Here is an 18,012-nt window from a genome sequence, read left to right as displayed (position 1 = left end):
CAGGCAGGTAATACAAAGGAGTGAATCCAGCCAGATGTTAGATGAGTCGGGGAAGGAGGCTCTAATGCCTGTGAAGCACTGGAGAATTCATGTCCCACCTAATGGCCCAAAGAAACCCGTCCACTGACTAAATATGGCTCCTGAGGTACCTCCAGTGGAGCTAATCCAATTGAATGTGTCCTGTGCCCATTGTGAGATGTCTTTGGACCATTACTTTTCAAATGAAACCTTGAACGCCGTGAGATACCATTTCATACCACTAGGCTGGCTATAATAAAAAAAAATCATGGGACGGTAGAAAAATTGGAACCTTCATACATTGCTCGTAGGAATGTAAAACGATGCAGCTGCTTTGGAAAACAGTTTGGAGTTTGGCAGTTCCTCAAGAAGTTAAACATACAACCCAGCAATTTCACTCCTAAGTTTATAACCAACAGATTAGAAAACTTACTCGTATAGCCATACAAAGTCTTGTACACTAATGTTCATGGCAGCATGATTTGTAGATAAAATGTAAGAACCACCCAAATGTCCACCAAATGATGAATGGATAAACAAAATGTGATATTTCAGACAATGAAACATTATTCAGTCACAAAAGAGGAATGAAGTGCAGGTACATGTTACAACATGGATAAACCTGGAAAACATTGTACTAATACAGATAAGCCATGCATTGTATGATTCCATTTGTATGAAATGTCCACGATAGGCAAATCCGTAGAGATACAAAGTAGATTAGTGGTTGTCAGGGGCTGGGGAAAGGGAGGAGTGGGAAATTATTGCTAATGAGTACAGGCTTTTGGGGGGAGGTAAGAAAATATTCCAGAATTAGTGGCGACGGTTGCACAACTCTATGACTATACTAAACACTGAGGAATTGTATACTTTAAAAGAGTGAATTTTATGGTATTTAAATTACATTTCAATAAAAATAAGCCTTGATATGAGCTTATTACTGGTTTTATTTTCTCTTAAAAGCTTCATGCTGACAAATATAGAATCTCTCTCCTAATACCTAGTACTCCTCTCTGAGTGTCTTGTTCTTAAACTTTTCATATATGTGGCCCCTTGTGCATCTCTTTTTGGCAACTTCAAAATGCTGTTCCATTATCTGGGAGTCACTCCAGTTGGAGGTGATTAGGAAAAGAAGAATTTGAGAGCTGGGAATAGAAATAAGAAGTAAGACAAAAGTTATGGCAGGAGTTGAAACTTTTATATAGTAACGTCTTGGAAAAAATAAAGGCCGCTGTGGGCAAGTAAACCTAGGCAGGATCCACACTTCTGCATCTGTAGGAAGGCAGGTGCTGAGCTGTGTAAGCCAGAGACTGTGCCTTGAAGCTGCCACCTGGGGCCTGGGTAGGATGTAAGAACCTCTGCAAGTTAATGGCTCAGAGGTAGAAAAACTCAAAAGCATCTTGGGTTGAAGGGACAGTCAGAGACCAACTATGCGTCTCAGTGGGAAGCCCACTTGTGACAACTCAAAATAACTTTACAGGCATTTTAATGAGACTTCAAGGAAGAATCCAAGATGTGTCAAAGCAGTCAAGAGTTGATAAATCAAACTTGGTTATATTGTACTCACTAGCATTAATTTACAATCTGTAGCATGCCATTGATATGATCTTGAAATCATAACGCTTAAATTTATTGTCTTCAATATTTATAACGCCTTTAATCTCCATCCCCCATTCCTATTTTTTCTGCAAGGTCTAAAATTCCTCAACTGAAGATTTTCTTATGGAGGGCTTTTCATGTTTGGTTGGGGAGGGATCTGCCTTTAGTTGACAGAGGTTCTGAATAGCTGGGTACAACAAGGTTTTACAAGAGTAGGTTCAGTGGTTTTAATTTTTATTTAAGCTACACATATGCACTATGATGCATAGACTGTGCCACCAAAAACAGAACAAAAACTAGACGTATTTATGAAACAATTGACCTTTCCTAAAGTTCCAACATAAAGTAGTAGCGTAATTGTCATGAATTATGATAAATGTGTATAATGGGTTATTATGCAGTAAGTTTTCAAGTGATGTTTACAAAGGCTTTAAAAGCATAAGGAAATCTACACATATTATTATTCTATTCAGCCAGAAAAATAGAATGCCAAATTTTATGTGCGGTGCTAAACTTACATAAGAAAAACTTGAAAATAAAGACTAGAATTTAATGTTAAAGTTTTAACAGTGATTAACTCTAGAGAGTGGGATGACTAATAAATAGTATGTTCCCTTTTATATTTTTCTAAATTTTCCAAGTTTTCTCATGTATTACTTTGTTAACTCAGAAAAAAAAACCCAAAACATTTGATAAACTAAAGTTCAAAAAAAATCTAAAGTCTGGGTCAGGGAATGCTGAATTTCTCAGATTCCATAGGCAGAGTTGTAGAGCATCTCCAAAAAAGCTAAAGACAGCAGGTTCTCTGTTCAGGATTTAGAACAGCCTTTATGGTATTGTATATGTCATAAATGTTGCAGTATTGCAAGAAGACTCTCACTTTTTTCCCCTCACATATGGTCAGATTGAACATGTATGTATATGGTTAAACAAGTTGCTTAGCTCTTAAATAATCAAGTAATTTATTTTTCATGAGTAGGCAACTATTGGCTAGTTTGTTTTTATTTGATTCGATTACATTTTACGCTGGATATTTAGACACATAAGCCATAACTTAAAAGTAGGATTTCCCTGAATGTCACTTGAACTCCCCACCTGCATTTTACAGATGAGAAAATTGAGGCCCAAGAAAGTTCGTCATTTGTCTCTAGGATGGAAATCTAATTAGTAAAAGAAGAAGGACTAGACTCCAGCAATCCTGATTTGTCAGCTGACAGGATCTATAGAGCAAAAGATGACAGATAAAAAAGTGATTAACATAATTTAAAAGTTCATTTGTCTATTCAATAAAGACAGCTTGAAATAACTCACCATTTTCTGGTAATTAAAACAAATGTCTACAAAACAAGGCATGTATTTCTGCTCAGAGGAAAAGCTGGGGAGTAAAAGACTCAGCTTTTGTGTAGGAGATAAAAATCATCCCCAGCATCCATGATTCAGACTCAAACTGCCCCCGGTAGATTGGGTTTTGTGGTCCAAGGTCTTTTATTGTGTAATATTGGTTCACGATGACCTGGGCAAACAAAGTTCACCTTGATGTCCATGACGAGCAGCGTAATGACCTGGGATCTTATTAGAAAAGCAAACCCCCAGGTCCCACCCAGACCTACTGCATTGGCAATTCTAGAGATGCGGGTCCAGCACAGTGTCTTGGAAGAAGCCCTGCGGCTGATTCTTATGTACCCTAAGTGTGAGAGCTCCCTCCGTATTAATTATTTCCTTTAAGAAATGTTTTTCGGTGACATAGGCCAGAGCTCTTAAAAGATCATTAAGACAGAGTGAACCTAGTAGTCTAGTTCTATAAAATACAAAATGTCCAGTTTAACTGGAACTTCAGTTAAAGAACGATTTTCTTTTACTATAAGTATATTCCATATAATACTTGGGACATTATATGTGTATATATACTCGTGTGTGTGTATATACATATGTACATATACGTATACATATATATGTTATTTATCTGAAATTCCAATTTAACTGGGAGTCCTGTACTTTTATTTGCTAAATATAGCAACACTATCAGCAGCCTGTTCTTCTACAGGTGGACTCTGAGAGGTAGGAGTAGCTGTCAGTTTGGTGGGACCGGGTAGCCTCTTATTTTGATTCTGTAGCAGGCGAAGCTGGGAAGAAAGCACTATGTAATTCATGCCTCTGGCTTTTATAAGCACTTGGCTGCATGCTGTGATTTGAGAAAACAGTAATTACTACACTTAACATCACTTGTTTATTTTGTATCACAGAAAAAGATAATGCCTTTTCCCCCCTTTTAACCTAATAGCCTATTAGGAAAGCAGGAGGTGTCCTCCCCATTAGTCCCTCCAGGGAATTCTGGAAAATTGGGCAAAGTGAGACAAAATAAGATGGAGGTTGGGAAGGATGATTTGTAAAAGAGCAGAATGGCAGCCAGCATGTCTTGAATGACAGAGGGCTAAGTTTTGGCTCCAGTAGTGTGTGTGTGTGTGTGTGTGTGTGTGTGTGTGTGTGCGCGCGCACACGCGTGCGTGTGCACATTGGTGCATGCTTGGGGTGATCCATGAAAGAGTAGAACACTAATACTTACTAAGTTCCCGCTGGTGTCAGGCATTGTGCATGAGCCTTTACATCAATTACATTTCATCTTGATGTTATTGCAGAAACATTCTTTGAGAAAGGCATGTTGGCGACAAGAGAGTCAGCTGGATGTCAGTGTTCCCTCTCGCCGTGCTCCTGGTGCTTCTTCATGAAGCCGTTGTGTCTGTCTTGCCCACTTAGATAAAATAATGCACCTGCCTGTATTTATTGCCCATGCCCTTCCTTCAAAAGACAACATGAATAGCTTTTAAAAAGAGAAAATCCGTCCTCAACTGTAAAGAGTTTAGAATTAAATTCTGAGGTTGCCCTGAGCCAGAATCTTCTAACAACCAGCTACCGAAGCCTTGAAGGAGTCTGTGAAATGCAATAGGAGTCAAGAGAGACTCAGCTGAATGTGGCTCGTGAATTTAATCATCCTGTTGAGTACCCTGACCTACAGACACTAATTTTAAGTCCCCGGGAAATAATGGCCACCGTATTTCTTATTAACTAGTTTACATAAATATGTGTTTCTTTGTCAGTCATAGAAATAGTTTATATTTTGAAGGGATGTTGAGGATTAAGGAGAAAGACATAAACAGCCAAGTGCCAATCCCATCCCCTACCTCTGAAATGCACGGGAATTTACGACGTGAGAGTGATTCATTTATGGGTCAACACCAAGACCAAATGGCCTCTTCCACCCTCCAGCCCCCATCTCAGGGCAGGAGTTAGCAACATGGGAACGGGCTTGCAGTCAGATTTCTGGCAGTGCCCAACAGTGAGTAATACATTTTTATGGAATGACAAGTGAACAAATGGCCATGTGGTGGTCTCAGGGGCAGTGGCTGAACAGAAAGGGGAGAGAGGGACAGGGGACCTCGCTGGTCAGGACTGCTTTGTTGATTTAAGGAAGCGCAGGTCAGGACTCTTCCACCATTTGTAACTTTCCATAAAATTTAACCAATATATTGTTATCTGTCTTCAAAGCAGCCTCCCAAGCAATTAGTTTAGCTGCAATTTGGTGATCGCTGACACAGCTCCCACAGTTTTTCACTAGCCATTAACCAACCAGCTGTGTAGGGGGATTTTCTTTTTCCTAAAGTGATTCAAATGTAGTAATCACTTTTGTGGGCACTCAGATTGTTCTTGTTATTTCCCCTTCCCTATCAAAGATGCTTCATTTATTACTATTATTATTATTATTATCATTATTTCTAACTGAAAGACAAAAGATTGCTTAACATAATGATTTTAACTGGGTCTAGATAGAATTCAATTTAATCTGGAAAAAACAGGGAGAAGTAAGAACAATCGAAAGTTTCCAAGAAGCTTATAAAATATAAACTATTTTTTAACTTGTTGAATGCTACTTTTACTAAATAGATACATTGGTCTTTAGAGTTAATTAGAGGTAAAATATATGATAAAGTTGATAATATTTTTAAAATACATATACTTCTCTTCCATATCAATGACAGTCTTGATGTACTGTGTGTGCATGGCTGTATATGGATTTATATATGTAAGTAAATTCCAGTAAATATATACACAACCCTAAATGTTTATATGTTATATATGCATGTAAGCACATACATACATACATATATGTTTGTAATGTTCTTGCACATTGTAGTTAGTTGCTCAATAAACAGTAAACATTATGGTTACTGGGTACAGCAAAACCCCGTCATTATTTGGTAAGTGGAGTCAAAAAATACAAATGCGGGGTCACTTTGTTATGCAGTGAGTTTAAAAAAACAAACAGGTTTTTCAGCTGGTCTATAATGTTCCCCAAAAGCCCACACAATTAAATAAAAAGAATTTAACTTCTATTGTACCTACAGAGCATCCTGTAAAGTAAGATAGTTCCAAAACAGCATCGCTTCCTCCTGCATTTAAAAAATGGGGTGGTGGAGGCCCCAGAGCCAATCGCTAACCACATTAAATGTTAGCAGGCTTAATCATAGGGGTTTATTTTATATTGTACTCTGATAAGCTGAAGATTATGATTCATGCATATTATATGCCAGCTGGTAAACCAGAGCATTCAAATAACTGGCTGCCTCATTTCTTAAACATTTAATACAAATGAAAGATTTATTATGATTTTATTAAAAGTATATTCTAATTTTTACCCTCAGGCTATATCAACATGGCCTCATTAAAACTGGATGCAAAGTGAAAATTCAGTGAAAGAGGCAGTTGGTGGTGTTAGAGCTACTGTGGCATAGACGGTGACGGCCAGGGTTAAGTTTCTCATGCTAGCTGGAGTCTTCCAAATGCAGACAAAAACCCCAGTAGCATAAATGGCAACGACCAAGTGATGCCAGGAAGTTTTTCTAACTCAGAATCAGAACTGAGTGGGGACGTCATCATACATGTATGGTATGAAGTTTTTTTGTTTGATAGACTCTCTGTTTTTTGTTGATATACCCAAACAATAGTTCTGTTTTAAATACAGGCATTTATCTTCTTTGAAAAATCAGATGAGACGCTCTACTTAAATATTGCTCATGTTGCAAGTTCTGTGGGGGAAAAAAATACCCTACATAAACAGTTGCTAGGGTGATTAAAATCACATATTATAAACAAATTAAAACTATTGACCATTTAGGGAAACAATTACAAAGCTTTACAATGTATTGGAACAGAATTGCATCAGTGTTTTCTGCCTGAGCCAAAGCAAAATGACTCTTTTGATTCCTACAGCTCATTAATTTCCAAGCTGGGTTATTAAGGATGATAACATTTAGTTTTTCAGTGTGTTGGGTTCTCCTCTCCCTTTTGGTTTCTAAAGAGTAAGTGTACGTTTTACATCTAGGTCGTGGCTTGTAATTTCACAGCTCTGTCTGTCTTCAGTACTTTATATATTTGACCTTGAAGTACAAGCTCCGGCATTCCCTCTCAGGCAAACAGAGACAAGTTCTCAAAATCAACCTTTGGTTCCCAGGAAATTTTAAGAAATCCTTTCTCCCCTACTCCCTCACACTTTATGGGTAACTCACCTTTCTCCCCATTATCTCAGAATGGCATTGTAGAGTCTGAGAGGCGTGGAGGTGATGAGAAAGTCTGAGGAGCCAGCCATCTGGGTGCAGACCCCCAGTCACCCACTTACTCCTCTGCGTGACTTTGAGTAATGACTTCATCACTGAGGGTCAGGTTCCTCATCTGTAAAGTAAGAATAACAGACATAGTACCAGGCACCTCGTAAGCACTTAATAAATATTAGTGTGTGTGGAAGGGAACATTCCAAAAATCTCTGAGGAGCTACATTTTGGTGGAGTAGAAAGAGGGGTGCTTTTGGAACATAAAGTGATTGATTGTGACATTTTGGGCCTATAACTAAACATCTCTCTGGGCACTCACTTTCTTCTAGGTAAAATGGGAAATATAATTACCTTATGGACTTGTTATGAGGAGAAAATAAAGTAATGTACTATGGGCTGCATTGCTGAGAGAGCATGGATTTTGGCATCCAATAGAGGATTTGAATCTCAGCTCTTCCACTTACTAGCTCTGTGATCTTGAGAAAGTTACTCTCTTTCTGTCTCTTTATTTGCTAAACAGGTACCGTAACACCACCAGTACAGACTTACCATGTGGATTTAGAGTTAACATCTATTAAGTTTCCAATGCCTAGCAGGGACTTGACAAATGGCAGATGAATTGTTTTGTGAAATATTCTGTAATCTATGTAGCACTATGAGCTGCCAACCTCGGCATTACTATTTTCTGGAAGATGGGCCAGTAAGCTCTTGCTACAAGCCCCATCTGCAGCCTGCAGAAACCTTTAACAGTTACTACTTCCCAGGAATGACAGGGGTGTGTACCATGAAGTTTGGAACTTCAAGTTCTCATTATTTTAAAGTCTCAGACACACAATGTCAAAAGAAGGCATTGCTTTAAGGAAAATGGCCGCATCAGGGATCTGCTTTCTGCAGTGAGTATCAGCAATCCACTGAACATATGAGGAATGAACTCACACAGGAGAAGACTCAGGGGAGGCAGTCCAGAGCTGGCTCAGCCACTCAAAAGCACCATCAGAGACATGGGCTCCTTCTGTCTACCTAGTACTTCTTCCTCAGTGTGTAGCTTTATTCATGGCTCCTGTGCAGACACAGTCCAGGAAAGAAGAGGAGGGTGGTGGGACAGCAATTTCCACTTGTGTCTCAGAGGCCAGAGATCGGTCACTTAGCCACCCCTAGCTGCAAGGGAGTCTGAAGGGACTATTTAATTGAACATATTATTGTTCCAAATGAAATTGGGATTCTAGTAGTAAGGAAGAAGGGGAGCTGACACTGTCTGCCATGGTGGTCTGGACTCCTGAATGGTGTGCCCGGGAGAATGAGCTGGTGGTATCTCGAGCAAAGCAGAGGTCTGTGCAGGTTGCTTCAGAAGATGACTTTGCATTGAAAATTCAAGTAATTCTGAGATGCAGACTATCTTCCTTTTTATTTATTTATTTGTGTGTGTGTGTGTACAGTAAGAACTGAAAACATGAGATCTACCCTCTTAAATTTTTAAGTGTACAGTACAGTATTGTTACATGTGGAGTAAGGTACTGTTTGCTTTCCTTGCTTTCCTTACAGGAAAGGGGAATGTGAGCCTATAGTTGAGAGAAACAGTTCATAACTATGGTTACTGGTGTGGTTTGGTTGGTTTGGTATAATCAGTTTTGTTTTTCTGAGGTGTGCGGCTGCCTCAGGTGTCCAGGCTGACACGCTTCTCTCAGCAGCTCTTTCCTCGGGTCCATGGCCAGAGGTCTCCCCAGAGACATTCCCCATACCAGCCTGGACCTGTTCTAGGGCTCTATATCACAGTTTATGGACATCCTGCTGGGCAGAGTACAGCAGGCAGTGCAACAAGCAGCCGCCCTGCATTTCGGGGTTGGAGCTGCTTTCTTCAATGTGAAGAGGGGAGCGTTTGACTAAAGTACAAATTCTATTCAAATAAGTTTGGCCTAACTTGACACAGGCCATAGGTGTTGCTATGAATTCTCAGCCTGAGAAGGAAAGATAAATCAAATACATAAAACCAAGACTGGCGCCGTAAATACAGAAAATAAATGTTACCATCCATAACAGGTCTGAGTGATATAAGCCCATGTAAGAAAAGTGTCTATTGTTGTTTGCTTGAGGGAATCTCAAAATGGAGATGGAGTCACCTTCGATACGAAAGTGGCCCTCAACACGAGGGAAAATAAAAAGTGTGCTCTACTGGCCTTGACCCAGTGGCTTAAGTTTTTACATTACTTAGTCTTTTAAGGTCCCTGCTATATTATGGGTGTTATATAGAGTCAGTGACCTATCGGTTAGACTTTATCTTCCATAATACTTGACCTTAAATAAATTTATCAAATTAACTTTAGCAAATTCCACTAAGTTGAAATTTTCCTGGCAGTGGGAGTTGGGCTTTTGTCCTGTATCCGAGGACGTGGCGTGATGTGGGAAGCTGAGCACAGAGCAGGCGTCAATGAATGTTGGCTCAAGTGAATGGAGAGGATTGGATGTGGGAATGAAGGAGGGGAGGGCCTGAGCAGGGCAGAGATGACACGGCAGATGGCTCTCTAGGGGCAAGCACTGGCAGCTCTGAGGAAATGAGCTATCTGGGGAGAAAGGGAACAGAAAGAAGCCTGGAGCAGCCCCATAGAAAATAGGCATCCTACCGCATGCATTTTGGCAAGCGTTAAGCTACCCTTTGATACCATCAAAGTGGAGAACAGGAACCGACTGTGCAATGCCACAGGAAAATAAAAACACCATGAGGAGGATAAATGTTTGTCACCAGGTCCAGTCCTGGCATCTGCTTTGGATTTATTTTTAAATAAAGTAGGTCTTATTAAGGTAATTAGCCTAGCTATGAGAGTTTTGTCACAGATTCTGGAGTTCCCAAGGTAATAGAGCACATGTTGAATAAAAAGATAATTCTAAGCCTCCATGTTTCTCTAGGGCCCTTTTTTAGTACATGCTTCTTGCCCAAATTCATAAGTGTTGAGTTAATGTAATGTTTTAATTGCTCTTGCTCCTCTGTATGCAGTGATAAAATGCAAGCCATAACACTGATTAATTTTACATGTTGTATAAATGATACAAAGTCTTTTCCATCTTTTATTTTAATCATGCAATACTTTTAGAGTAGTTTCTTTTTAAATTTTGTCTAATAATGAAGTGTTGATACTCAGGAATAATAAAATGTTTGCCTTACCATTTCCTTCTTCCCATGTCCACTCCCTCTATCTCTATGAACTAGTATTCCTATGAAACTAGACCTCTGAATCAGAGACATTTATTTAAGGAGATTTTTAATATAAATTTGATATAAAGGGCCAACACCTTGTGCTAATTCATTTCATTGCACGTGCACACACACACACACTCATATATATATATACACATATATATATATGTACATATATATATGTGTATATATATACAATTACTGAATTTATCCAGTCAGAACTTGTGATGAGAAGATAATTAACCATCTTCCTCTTTAGCATGGAAATGCCTGTTCTGGGCTCTCTGAAAAAATTATTGACAAGAGCACAAATAATTGGCTAAGCTTTGGGGGAAAACAATGTGGCGGCACATCTTGGCATTTTAAGTGTATATGCTCAATGACCGGCATCCGTGCCCAGGAATCTGTCCTACGTGCACACATGTACAATGAATGCTCAGCACTGCCGTATGGCTTATAGCAGCCAAAAGTTAGTGGAAAAAAATAAAAGTTTATCATGAGTGAAGTGAGCAAGTAAACTACAAGACAGCCACACTGTAGATTATTCTATACCCCCTGAAAAACGTGATCGGTGTGTACAAGGGTAGTAGAAAGACTGCCAAGACATGTTGATGAACAAAGTGGTAGTAGAAGAATGCACGTGGTGTGGTCTCCTTTATATGAAAAATCTATATATTTCTATATGTTTATGTACATTTGTAATTTTGTAGAAAGGAGATTGGAAGGATGCATACCAGATGTCAACTCTGGTTACTTCTGGGAACTAGAACGGTTGAGTATGAAGAGGACCTTCAGCATTTTGCTAAGATAATCTTTATTATTTGAATCTCTTCCAATGAGAATGCTTTCATGTATTTCAGGGTAATTTTTAAAAACATCTTGGATCTTACCTTCTTCAGGTTTAAAAATAAAACAATTTTTACTTTCAAATAATAACCAACATCTGTGAGTACCATGAGTTGATATACAAAGAAGAAATATCAAGAAGATAAAACAGAAGTAATGGTAATTAAATGAGTTGTTATAGCTAGATGTGTTACCAGACAGCACGCGTGCATGCATGCGCGCACACACACGCGCACGCGCGCGCACACACACACACACACACACACACTTACGCACTTTGTTCAACTTCATTCAGTCATTTACCCAACTGACATTTATGATGTGCTTACAACTTGTCAGTGCTAAAGTAAATATGCCAAGTGTATACACACAAAAATATAAACACTGGGGAAATAATGAACCTAAGATTGAATTGATGTTCTACTAAAATCTACCAAAGTTGTGGGTATACGAGGGGAGTCTTCATGTATAGGGAGGAAATGAATTCTGTCTAAGATTTATACTGCAGTCTCCAAAGGAGGAAGGTTTGGGTGTTGCAGGGGGAGTGAAAGAACTCAGCCTTTAGGTTTTAATCTGTAAGATAACTGCAGAATGACCAGTTATACAGAGAGATGCCAAGAAGGGAAGGAGAGTTGATTCAGTAGGTTGGTGTGACCCTACACCAAGAAGAAGTGTAGAATCTGATTTTTAAGTTACTTCTCAACTTTACCAAGTAGGATTCTGGCTTGAATTTCAATTTCAAGGGAGTTATTCCATAGTAAGTCCCATTTAACTTATAAGTTTATAAACTTACTAAAATTAGTAGTAATTTGGCAGTAGACATTTTGCAAGTTCTGGCAGGCAGGAGGAAAGCAGTGTCAGGGCTGAGCCCCAGGCACTACACGTTCAAGAGAGTCAGACGTACCAAGATGAGCTGGGGCTTAACTCCTACCACATTTCAAGTTTATACCACTCTTTATATGGAGAAAGGGCTTATAGAAATGTTCTAGTAAATGCTTTTCACACCACATTATGAATGAACAGCTAGCTTATATTGAGGACCTACCATGTGCCTATGCCATACCAGCTGCGTACATAGACTATCTCACTTATCTTCAAAATCGTCCTACAAATATGTATAATTACCATGTTACAATGGAGGAAATGAGCCCAGAGGGGTTAGACAAACTGCCAGTGACATCATATAGCAGAATTAAGATGCTAAACAATGTTTGTCTCTTTTTGAAGCCAGCGTACTATCTTCTAAAAGAAGATAAAGAAAAGCAAGATGAAGACCAAGAAGATGGGAAGGGAGGGAGCGAGGGAGGGGGAGAGAGAGAGAGAAGAGGAGGGGAGGAGAGGGGAGGGTAAAGTAGAGGAGAAACTATTATCGATTACATTGCTTTACACATTTAAAATTGAGGCCTGGAGAAGTTAGTTGAGTTTGCAAAGGTCTCAACTAGCAAGTGGTAAAACCCAGAACAAAGCTCACTTCCTAAAAGTACTCTTCCCACATCGCCACTGCTGGCTCTCTCATGTCAGGAAATAATGAAACCATGATAAACCTGACAATTCATTATGTACTCATTTTACATCTGTTTATTTTCTCTAAACCAATACTGGATGGATAGAAAACTGATGCAAAATAATTTTTTTATCTCTCTCTAATAGAAATAGTTTTTCTCAATCAAGCTATAGTGCAAAAGTGAACAAACTATGTATTATATATTCAAATTACACAGAGCAATAAATAGTTCTCAAAGGAAATAAGCAATGATTTTCAAAAATTCAATTGACATCCCAAATTAGATCTACATAAGATCAGCCAATTAACTCTGCCAACAACTCTTTGTGTTTTGCTGTTCTCACTTGCATTCTAAAATTTTGTTTATACAATTACTTCAACATCATAGGGGAAGTAAACTCATTTCTGTCTTTTAGGGAATAATTGTCTTGTTCAAAGGGCAGCAATTCTATCCATGAATATGAAAAAGATGCAAAAGAAGAATAACCATTAATTCCTTGTACTATGAGAGAAAATTGCTTCAGGTTGCAAAAGAAAGAAAAGGTTAGGAAGATTAACTAAAAATAATCTAATCATTTTACTCAGATAAATGTCAGAGGAAAAGGAAATAGAATTGGCCTCTGGTTTCTCCTTCCTAAAGCAATAACCCACAGAGCTGGGTGGAGGAAGAGTCAGCAGTGTGATAGATTCTTTATGTGTAAATTCAAGAATGTCCATCATTTAACATTGGGGAAAAGGAACGATGTTGTGTTCCCACCTACATGTCTTCAAAACCCCCTTTCCTCAAGTCTAAGTCACATTTTGCCTAAAGAAATAATCAGTTACAGAAAAATATTTAGGCACCAGTATGCTCACATCTAGGCCTATTTGTAATACCGTGTTTCCCTGAAAATAAGACCTAGCTGGACCATCAGCTCTAATGCATCTTTTGGAGCAAAAATTAATATAAGACCCGGTCTATATTACAATAATATAAGACCCGGTATTATATTATATAAGACCCGGTCTATATTACAATAATATAAGACCCGATCTTATATTATTGTAAAATAAGACCGGGTCTTATATAATATAATACCGGGTCTTATATTAATTTTTGCTCCAAAAGACACATTAGAACTGATGGTCCGGGTAGGTCTTATTTTCAGGGAGACAGGGTAGCAATAATTCCAAATTACTAAATTATAACAGGAGAATGACTCAATAAGTTATGGTGCACATATATGCCATATTTCTTTAATGCCATCGGTTGCAAGGCGCAACCTTATTTTACAGGCTTCTTTGGGGGAAAAAGACAGAGTGTATTAACGTAGTCACCAAATAAGCCACATTACAATTTACGTGTACCATTTCACACCCTCATAATTGAGATTGTCGTCTTCTTAGTCTGCTGTTCCATAATCAAGGTACGTCTGAGTCCTGTGCTCTGGGTACCTTGTGTGGTTCACGCATGGCTTAGCAAACTCAGGCCCTAATCTCAGGCCCACTTTTAATATCCTTGTGATTGGCCATTTAATTTCTAGGCATCCGAGAAAGTGTCGAAATACTGTCTGCATTTCCTCTTTGGTTAAATGTGTAGTTCTTCTTCTCCTGATTTACTCACACCATGTATTAAATAGCTTTTCTTCAAAGCAGTCTGGACGTTTTTGACAGAGATGCTCGGTGCCTGAGTGATAGACCATCACAGAGCATAAATCAGGCCCAGCTTTGAAAATACTATGCTCTCTTCTAAAGAATTTGGCAATTTCTACTGCCTTTAATTCCGTTACTTAGGGTATGGCAGGCTTCCTTCTGCATAAACGATAACTTTTCCTTTCAAAGGCCCATCAGATTGTGATATTTTTTAAGTCATTAGGAACTCCTTAGGAATCCTCATTTAAGTTAAAATGCAAATATGCTTGGTGTTGCCAAGTCAACTGAGATGATACTGAAATAGACAGATACTTTCTACTCGTAGGTAAGATCATACAGTCTCAGGGAATGACAACTGTTTTACAGTCTACTCCTCTGCCTGGCCACCTGTGTGCTCCTTTGACATTGATCATTTTGCTTATGCTAATTTCAAAAGCATTCAAATATTTAAGGAAAGATTCTTAGCAAATAAAAATATATATATATCACTAACAGGGTATCATTCATGTTAAAAAGTTATATTTAAAGAATTTTCTATCACAACTGAAAGTGCTCACCAGCTGTTGGACCTGGGATTTGTTACTTAACCTCTCTGTGGAAATAATAATATATATAACAGAGGGCTCTGATGAAGATTAGATGAAACGAAGCAGAGGTTCTCAAAGTGTGGTGGTCCCTGGACCAGCAGCGTCAGCATCCCCTGGGAATTTGTTAGAAGTGCAAATTCTCTAGCCCCACCTCCAAGTGACTTTGATGCATGCTAAAGTTTGTGAACCACTGGGGTACAGTATTCAAATCATCTAGCACAGGGTAATGATCATAGCTACCAGTTTCTAAATATGTAGCATGTGACAAGTGTTAGGTGTTTCACATGCCTCATGTTACTTAACTATCACAGTAATCCGGTGAGTATCGCTGCATTCATTTTATACATGAGGAAACTGAGTCTCAGGGAAGCTAAGGAGCTTACACTTGTTCTGTACGCAGGTTTCTCGTGTTGAGACATCGGCATAATAAGACACACATTCAATCATTTTGTCAATCCCATGCTTATCAGTCTTGTTTTGTTTCTCGCCTCATTTTAGAGATTTGAAAAAGTGATTCCCAGAGAAGGAAAGTGATTTGCCAAGAGTCAAATAGTTCATGGAAGGACCTGAAGTAGAACTGAAATCCTGAAGCGTCTCGTCCATGCTTGCCATCACACCACACTGCCCCTGTATTCAGTTTGGACGTTCTGATTGCAAAGTAACAAATGGATATACATGAAGTGTCACTCGCAGAATATGTGTTTTGTTCCAGGGGAAAGCATTTTCTTTTCCCCTAGAATACTCAGGACCTCAGATACATGCCAGGACATTTCAGACTGTTCTCTCCAGGACTCACTTGTGTTAGGATTTATATTGTTGACCTTCCTTACCTATTTAGCTTACTGACTACATCTGACATCCTTGCCTCCTTGAAACCAGGTATCATTATTTCATGCCCTAAAGAGAAAAACACTTTGGTCTTTTGATGTTATTGACCCCAGAATCTGCTAATAAGTTACAAAGTGTTAACAGCTTTTTAGTGGTAGACTATTCACCTAAAAAGCAAAATATGATTTGGGGATCCCCCCAATCCCATTTTTCATAATTTTATCATATATTCAATGTATTGAATTTTTTATTTACAAATTAAAGGACGGGCTACTTGTGTAGGCTATCCCCGGTCCCAGTCATAATTAGATCTTTAATTTTTCCAATAAGTGTTTTAATCAGTAAATTATTAGTGCTGCTCTTGATAGAGAGATACACAAGCATTTATGTGATTATATAGTTTAGGATTTTACAGAAAAACAGAGTCTGTACATTTGGTGTTTTCCTGGAAAACCTCAGCGACCTGGGGCCGGGACAAAGTGATGTTTTGCACTTTGAGAAGGAAGCTGTGCTGTTTGATCAGTTTTCAAACCAGAAACTCATGGACTGTGACATCGAGTTCTGACTCGTTCCCACCTATTGCTGTGACTTCTCACAGCTTATTGGCCCCCAGTTGGGGACACTTATTTCTTCATCTATTAAAAACGATGGTAAATAATTGCCCGATTTTAAAGTTTGGAAATGAAAAGAATTCCGTAGCTTCATTAATTTAGGGCAGATGCACTTACTTTATAAACTCCTCCCATCCCAAACTTTATCATTTTCCCAAAAAGCACATTCACTTTTTGCTGCTGATAAAGAACACAGTGGAGACATCTAATTACCAGGATAATCAAATAAATGGTGCCGGCATTTAAAGTATGGCACAAGACTATGGGCTGCCATTGATGTATTGATTACTTCTGTATATTCTCACAGTATATACAAATACCATATGCTTCTTAGAAGTTTCTACCAGTAAACCATGTGCTATAACAGAGACATTGTTCTTTTTGAATTGTGCTATTTAGAAAAGCAATTCTAAAATTTAGTGACCACATGTTATAAGAGTAGTATACTGCCTGCTTTCTGCTTTTCCTAATTATTATATCAATTCATTTGAAAAACTAGTCACATCAGTGGCACTTCATGTTTCCTAACGCATTTCACATACGTGATTATTTGGTTCTGACACGGACGCGATGAGCTAGTGTCGTGGATGCAGGGCTGCTCACTGTACAGATGAGGAAACCGAAGGAGAGTCTGACCTATTCATAGTCACAGAGCAAGTTTTGGCTCAGGTCTCCTGATAATCATCCTTTTCAAACTTTAGCCGTCCGTCAAGTCACTGTCCCTTCCACTGATTATTTCCACTAACAAATCGCATAAAGAAAAGTTTCAGTTTGTGGAAAGCCAATAAATGCGAATTTGAGAAAAACAGACTTAATAATGGAGTTCACATGAAATTACAAAAGGGGAAAAAAATCTTCTAGCCAACCACTAATCTGGTCTCAAATTTGCACGGGATGAAGATGTACCAACCTCGTGATACTGGTGGCTTCTGGGGAGAGGGGAACCGGGTGAAATGCAGAATTTAGGTTTGTCTGTAATACATCGCGCGAAGGCGGCCGACGTGGAGGGGAGACTACTAAATGGCTGTCATGGTGTTTGCGTAGAGGTGGGCCGAATGGGTGATTATCGTGTGGGAAATGAGCGCGGGGTGAAGGACCATAGAGGATATTTCTTATTCTCCCCCCAAATTTCTAACCGAGTTATAGAGATCAGACATACAGTGATCAAAATCAGCTTTCTTACTGACAAGATGTGGGTAAGTGCACTTGCATCAAATATGTGGCCACGATGGCCTTTCTCACGTTTACCTCTTAATTAGACAGGTTGACTTGCCCAGGGTACAGGTGTATTTGGACAACCACAAGCTTCCCACACAGGCAGACCAGCACCCCACAGGCATGCGCATGGAAGGGCAGAAAACACAAGAAGATAAACTGACCGTAAGGAAAGAAACTCTATTTTTTGTTCATTTGTTGCTTTTTGTTTCACATCCCACATATGAGTGAAATCATATGGTTCTTGTCCTTTTCCTCCTGGCTTATTTCACATAAAAGAAAAAAAGAAAAGAAATTCTGGAAGGGGCTAATTAGAGCATGGTCAGTTCCTTCTCTAGACTCCCCAGTCAGATAAGCTCTGCCCTCTCCCCTGGGAAGA

The 18,012-nt window shown here is 38.9% G+C and overlaps 1 protein-coding gene across 4 annotated transcripts in view; it reads left to right on the top strand.

Annotated features, from left to right (window-relative positions):
• SCHIP1 (schwannomin interacting protein 1) overlaps positions 1 to 18,012 on the top strand; it is a 669,020-nt gene that overhangs the window by 325,531 nt on the left and 325,477 nt on the right. The window lies entirely within an intron of this gene.

Source organism: Rhinolophus ferrumequinum, chromosome 2 (assembly GCF_004115265.2).
Source record: "Rhinolophus ferrumequinum isolate MPI-CBG mRhiFer1 chromosome 2, mRhiFer1_v1.p, whole genome shotgun sequence".
NCBI lineage: Eukaryota > Metazoa > Chordata > Mammalia > Chiroptera > Rhinolophidae > Rhinolophus > Rhinolophus ferrumequinum.
Note: the sequence above shows the minus strand (reverse complement) of the source record. Positions and strands in the feature narration are given on the sequence as shown.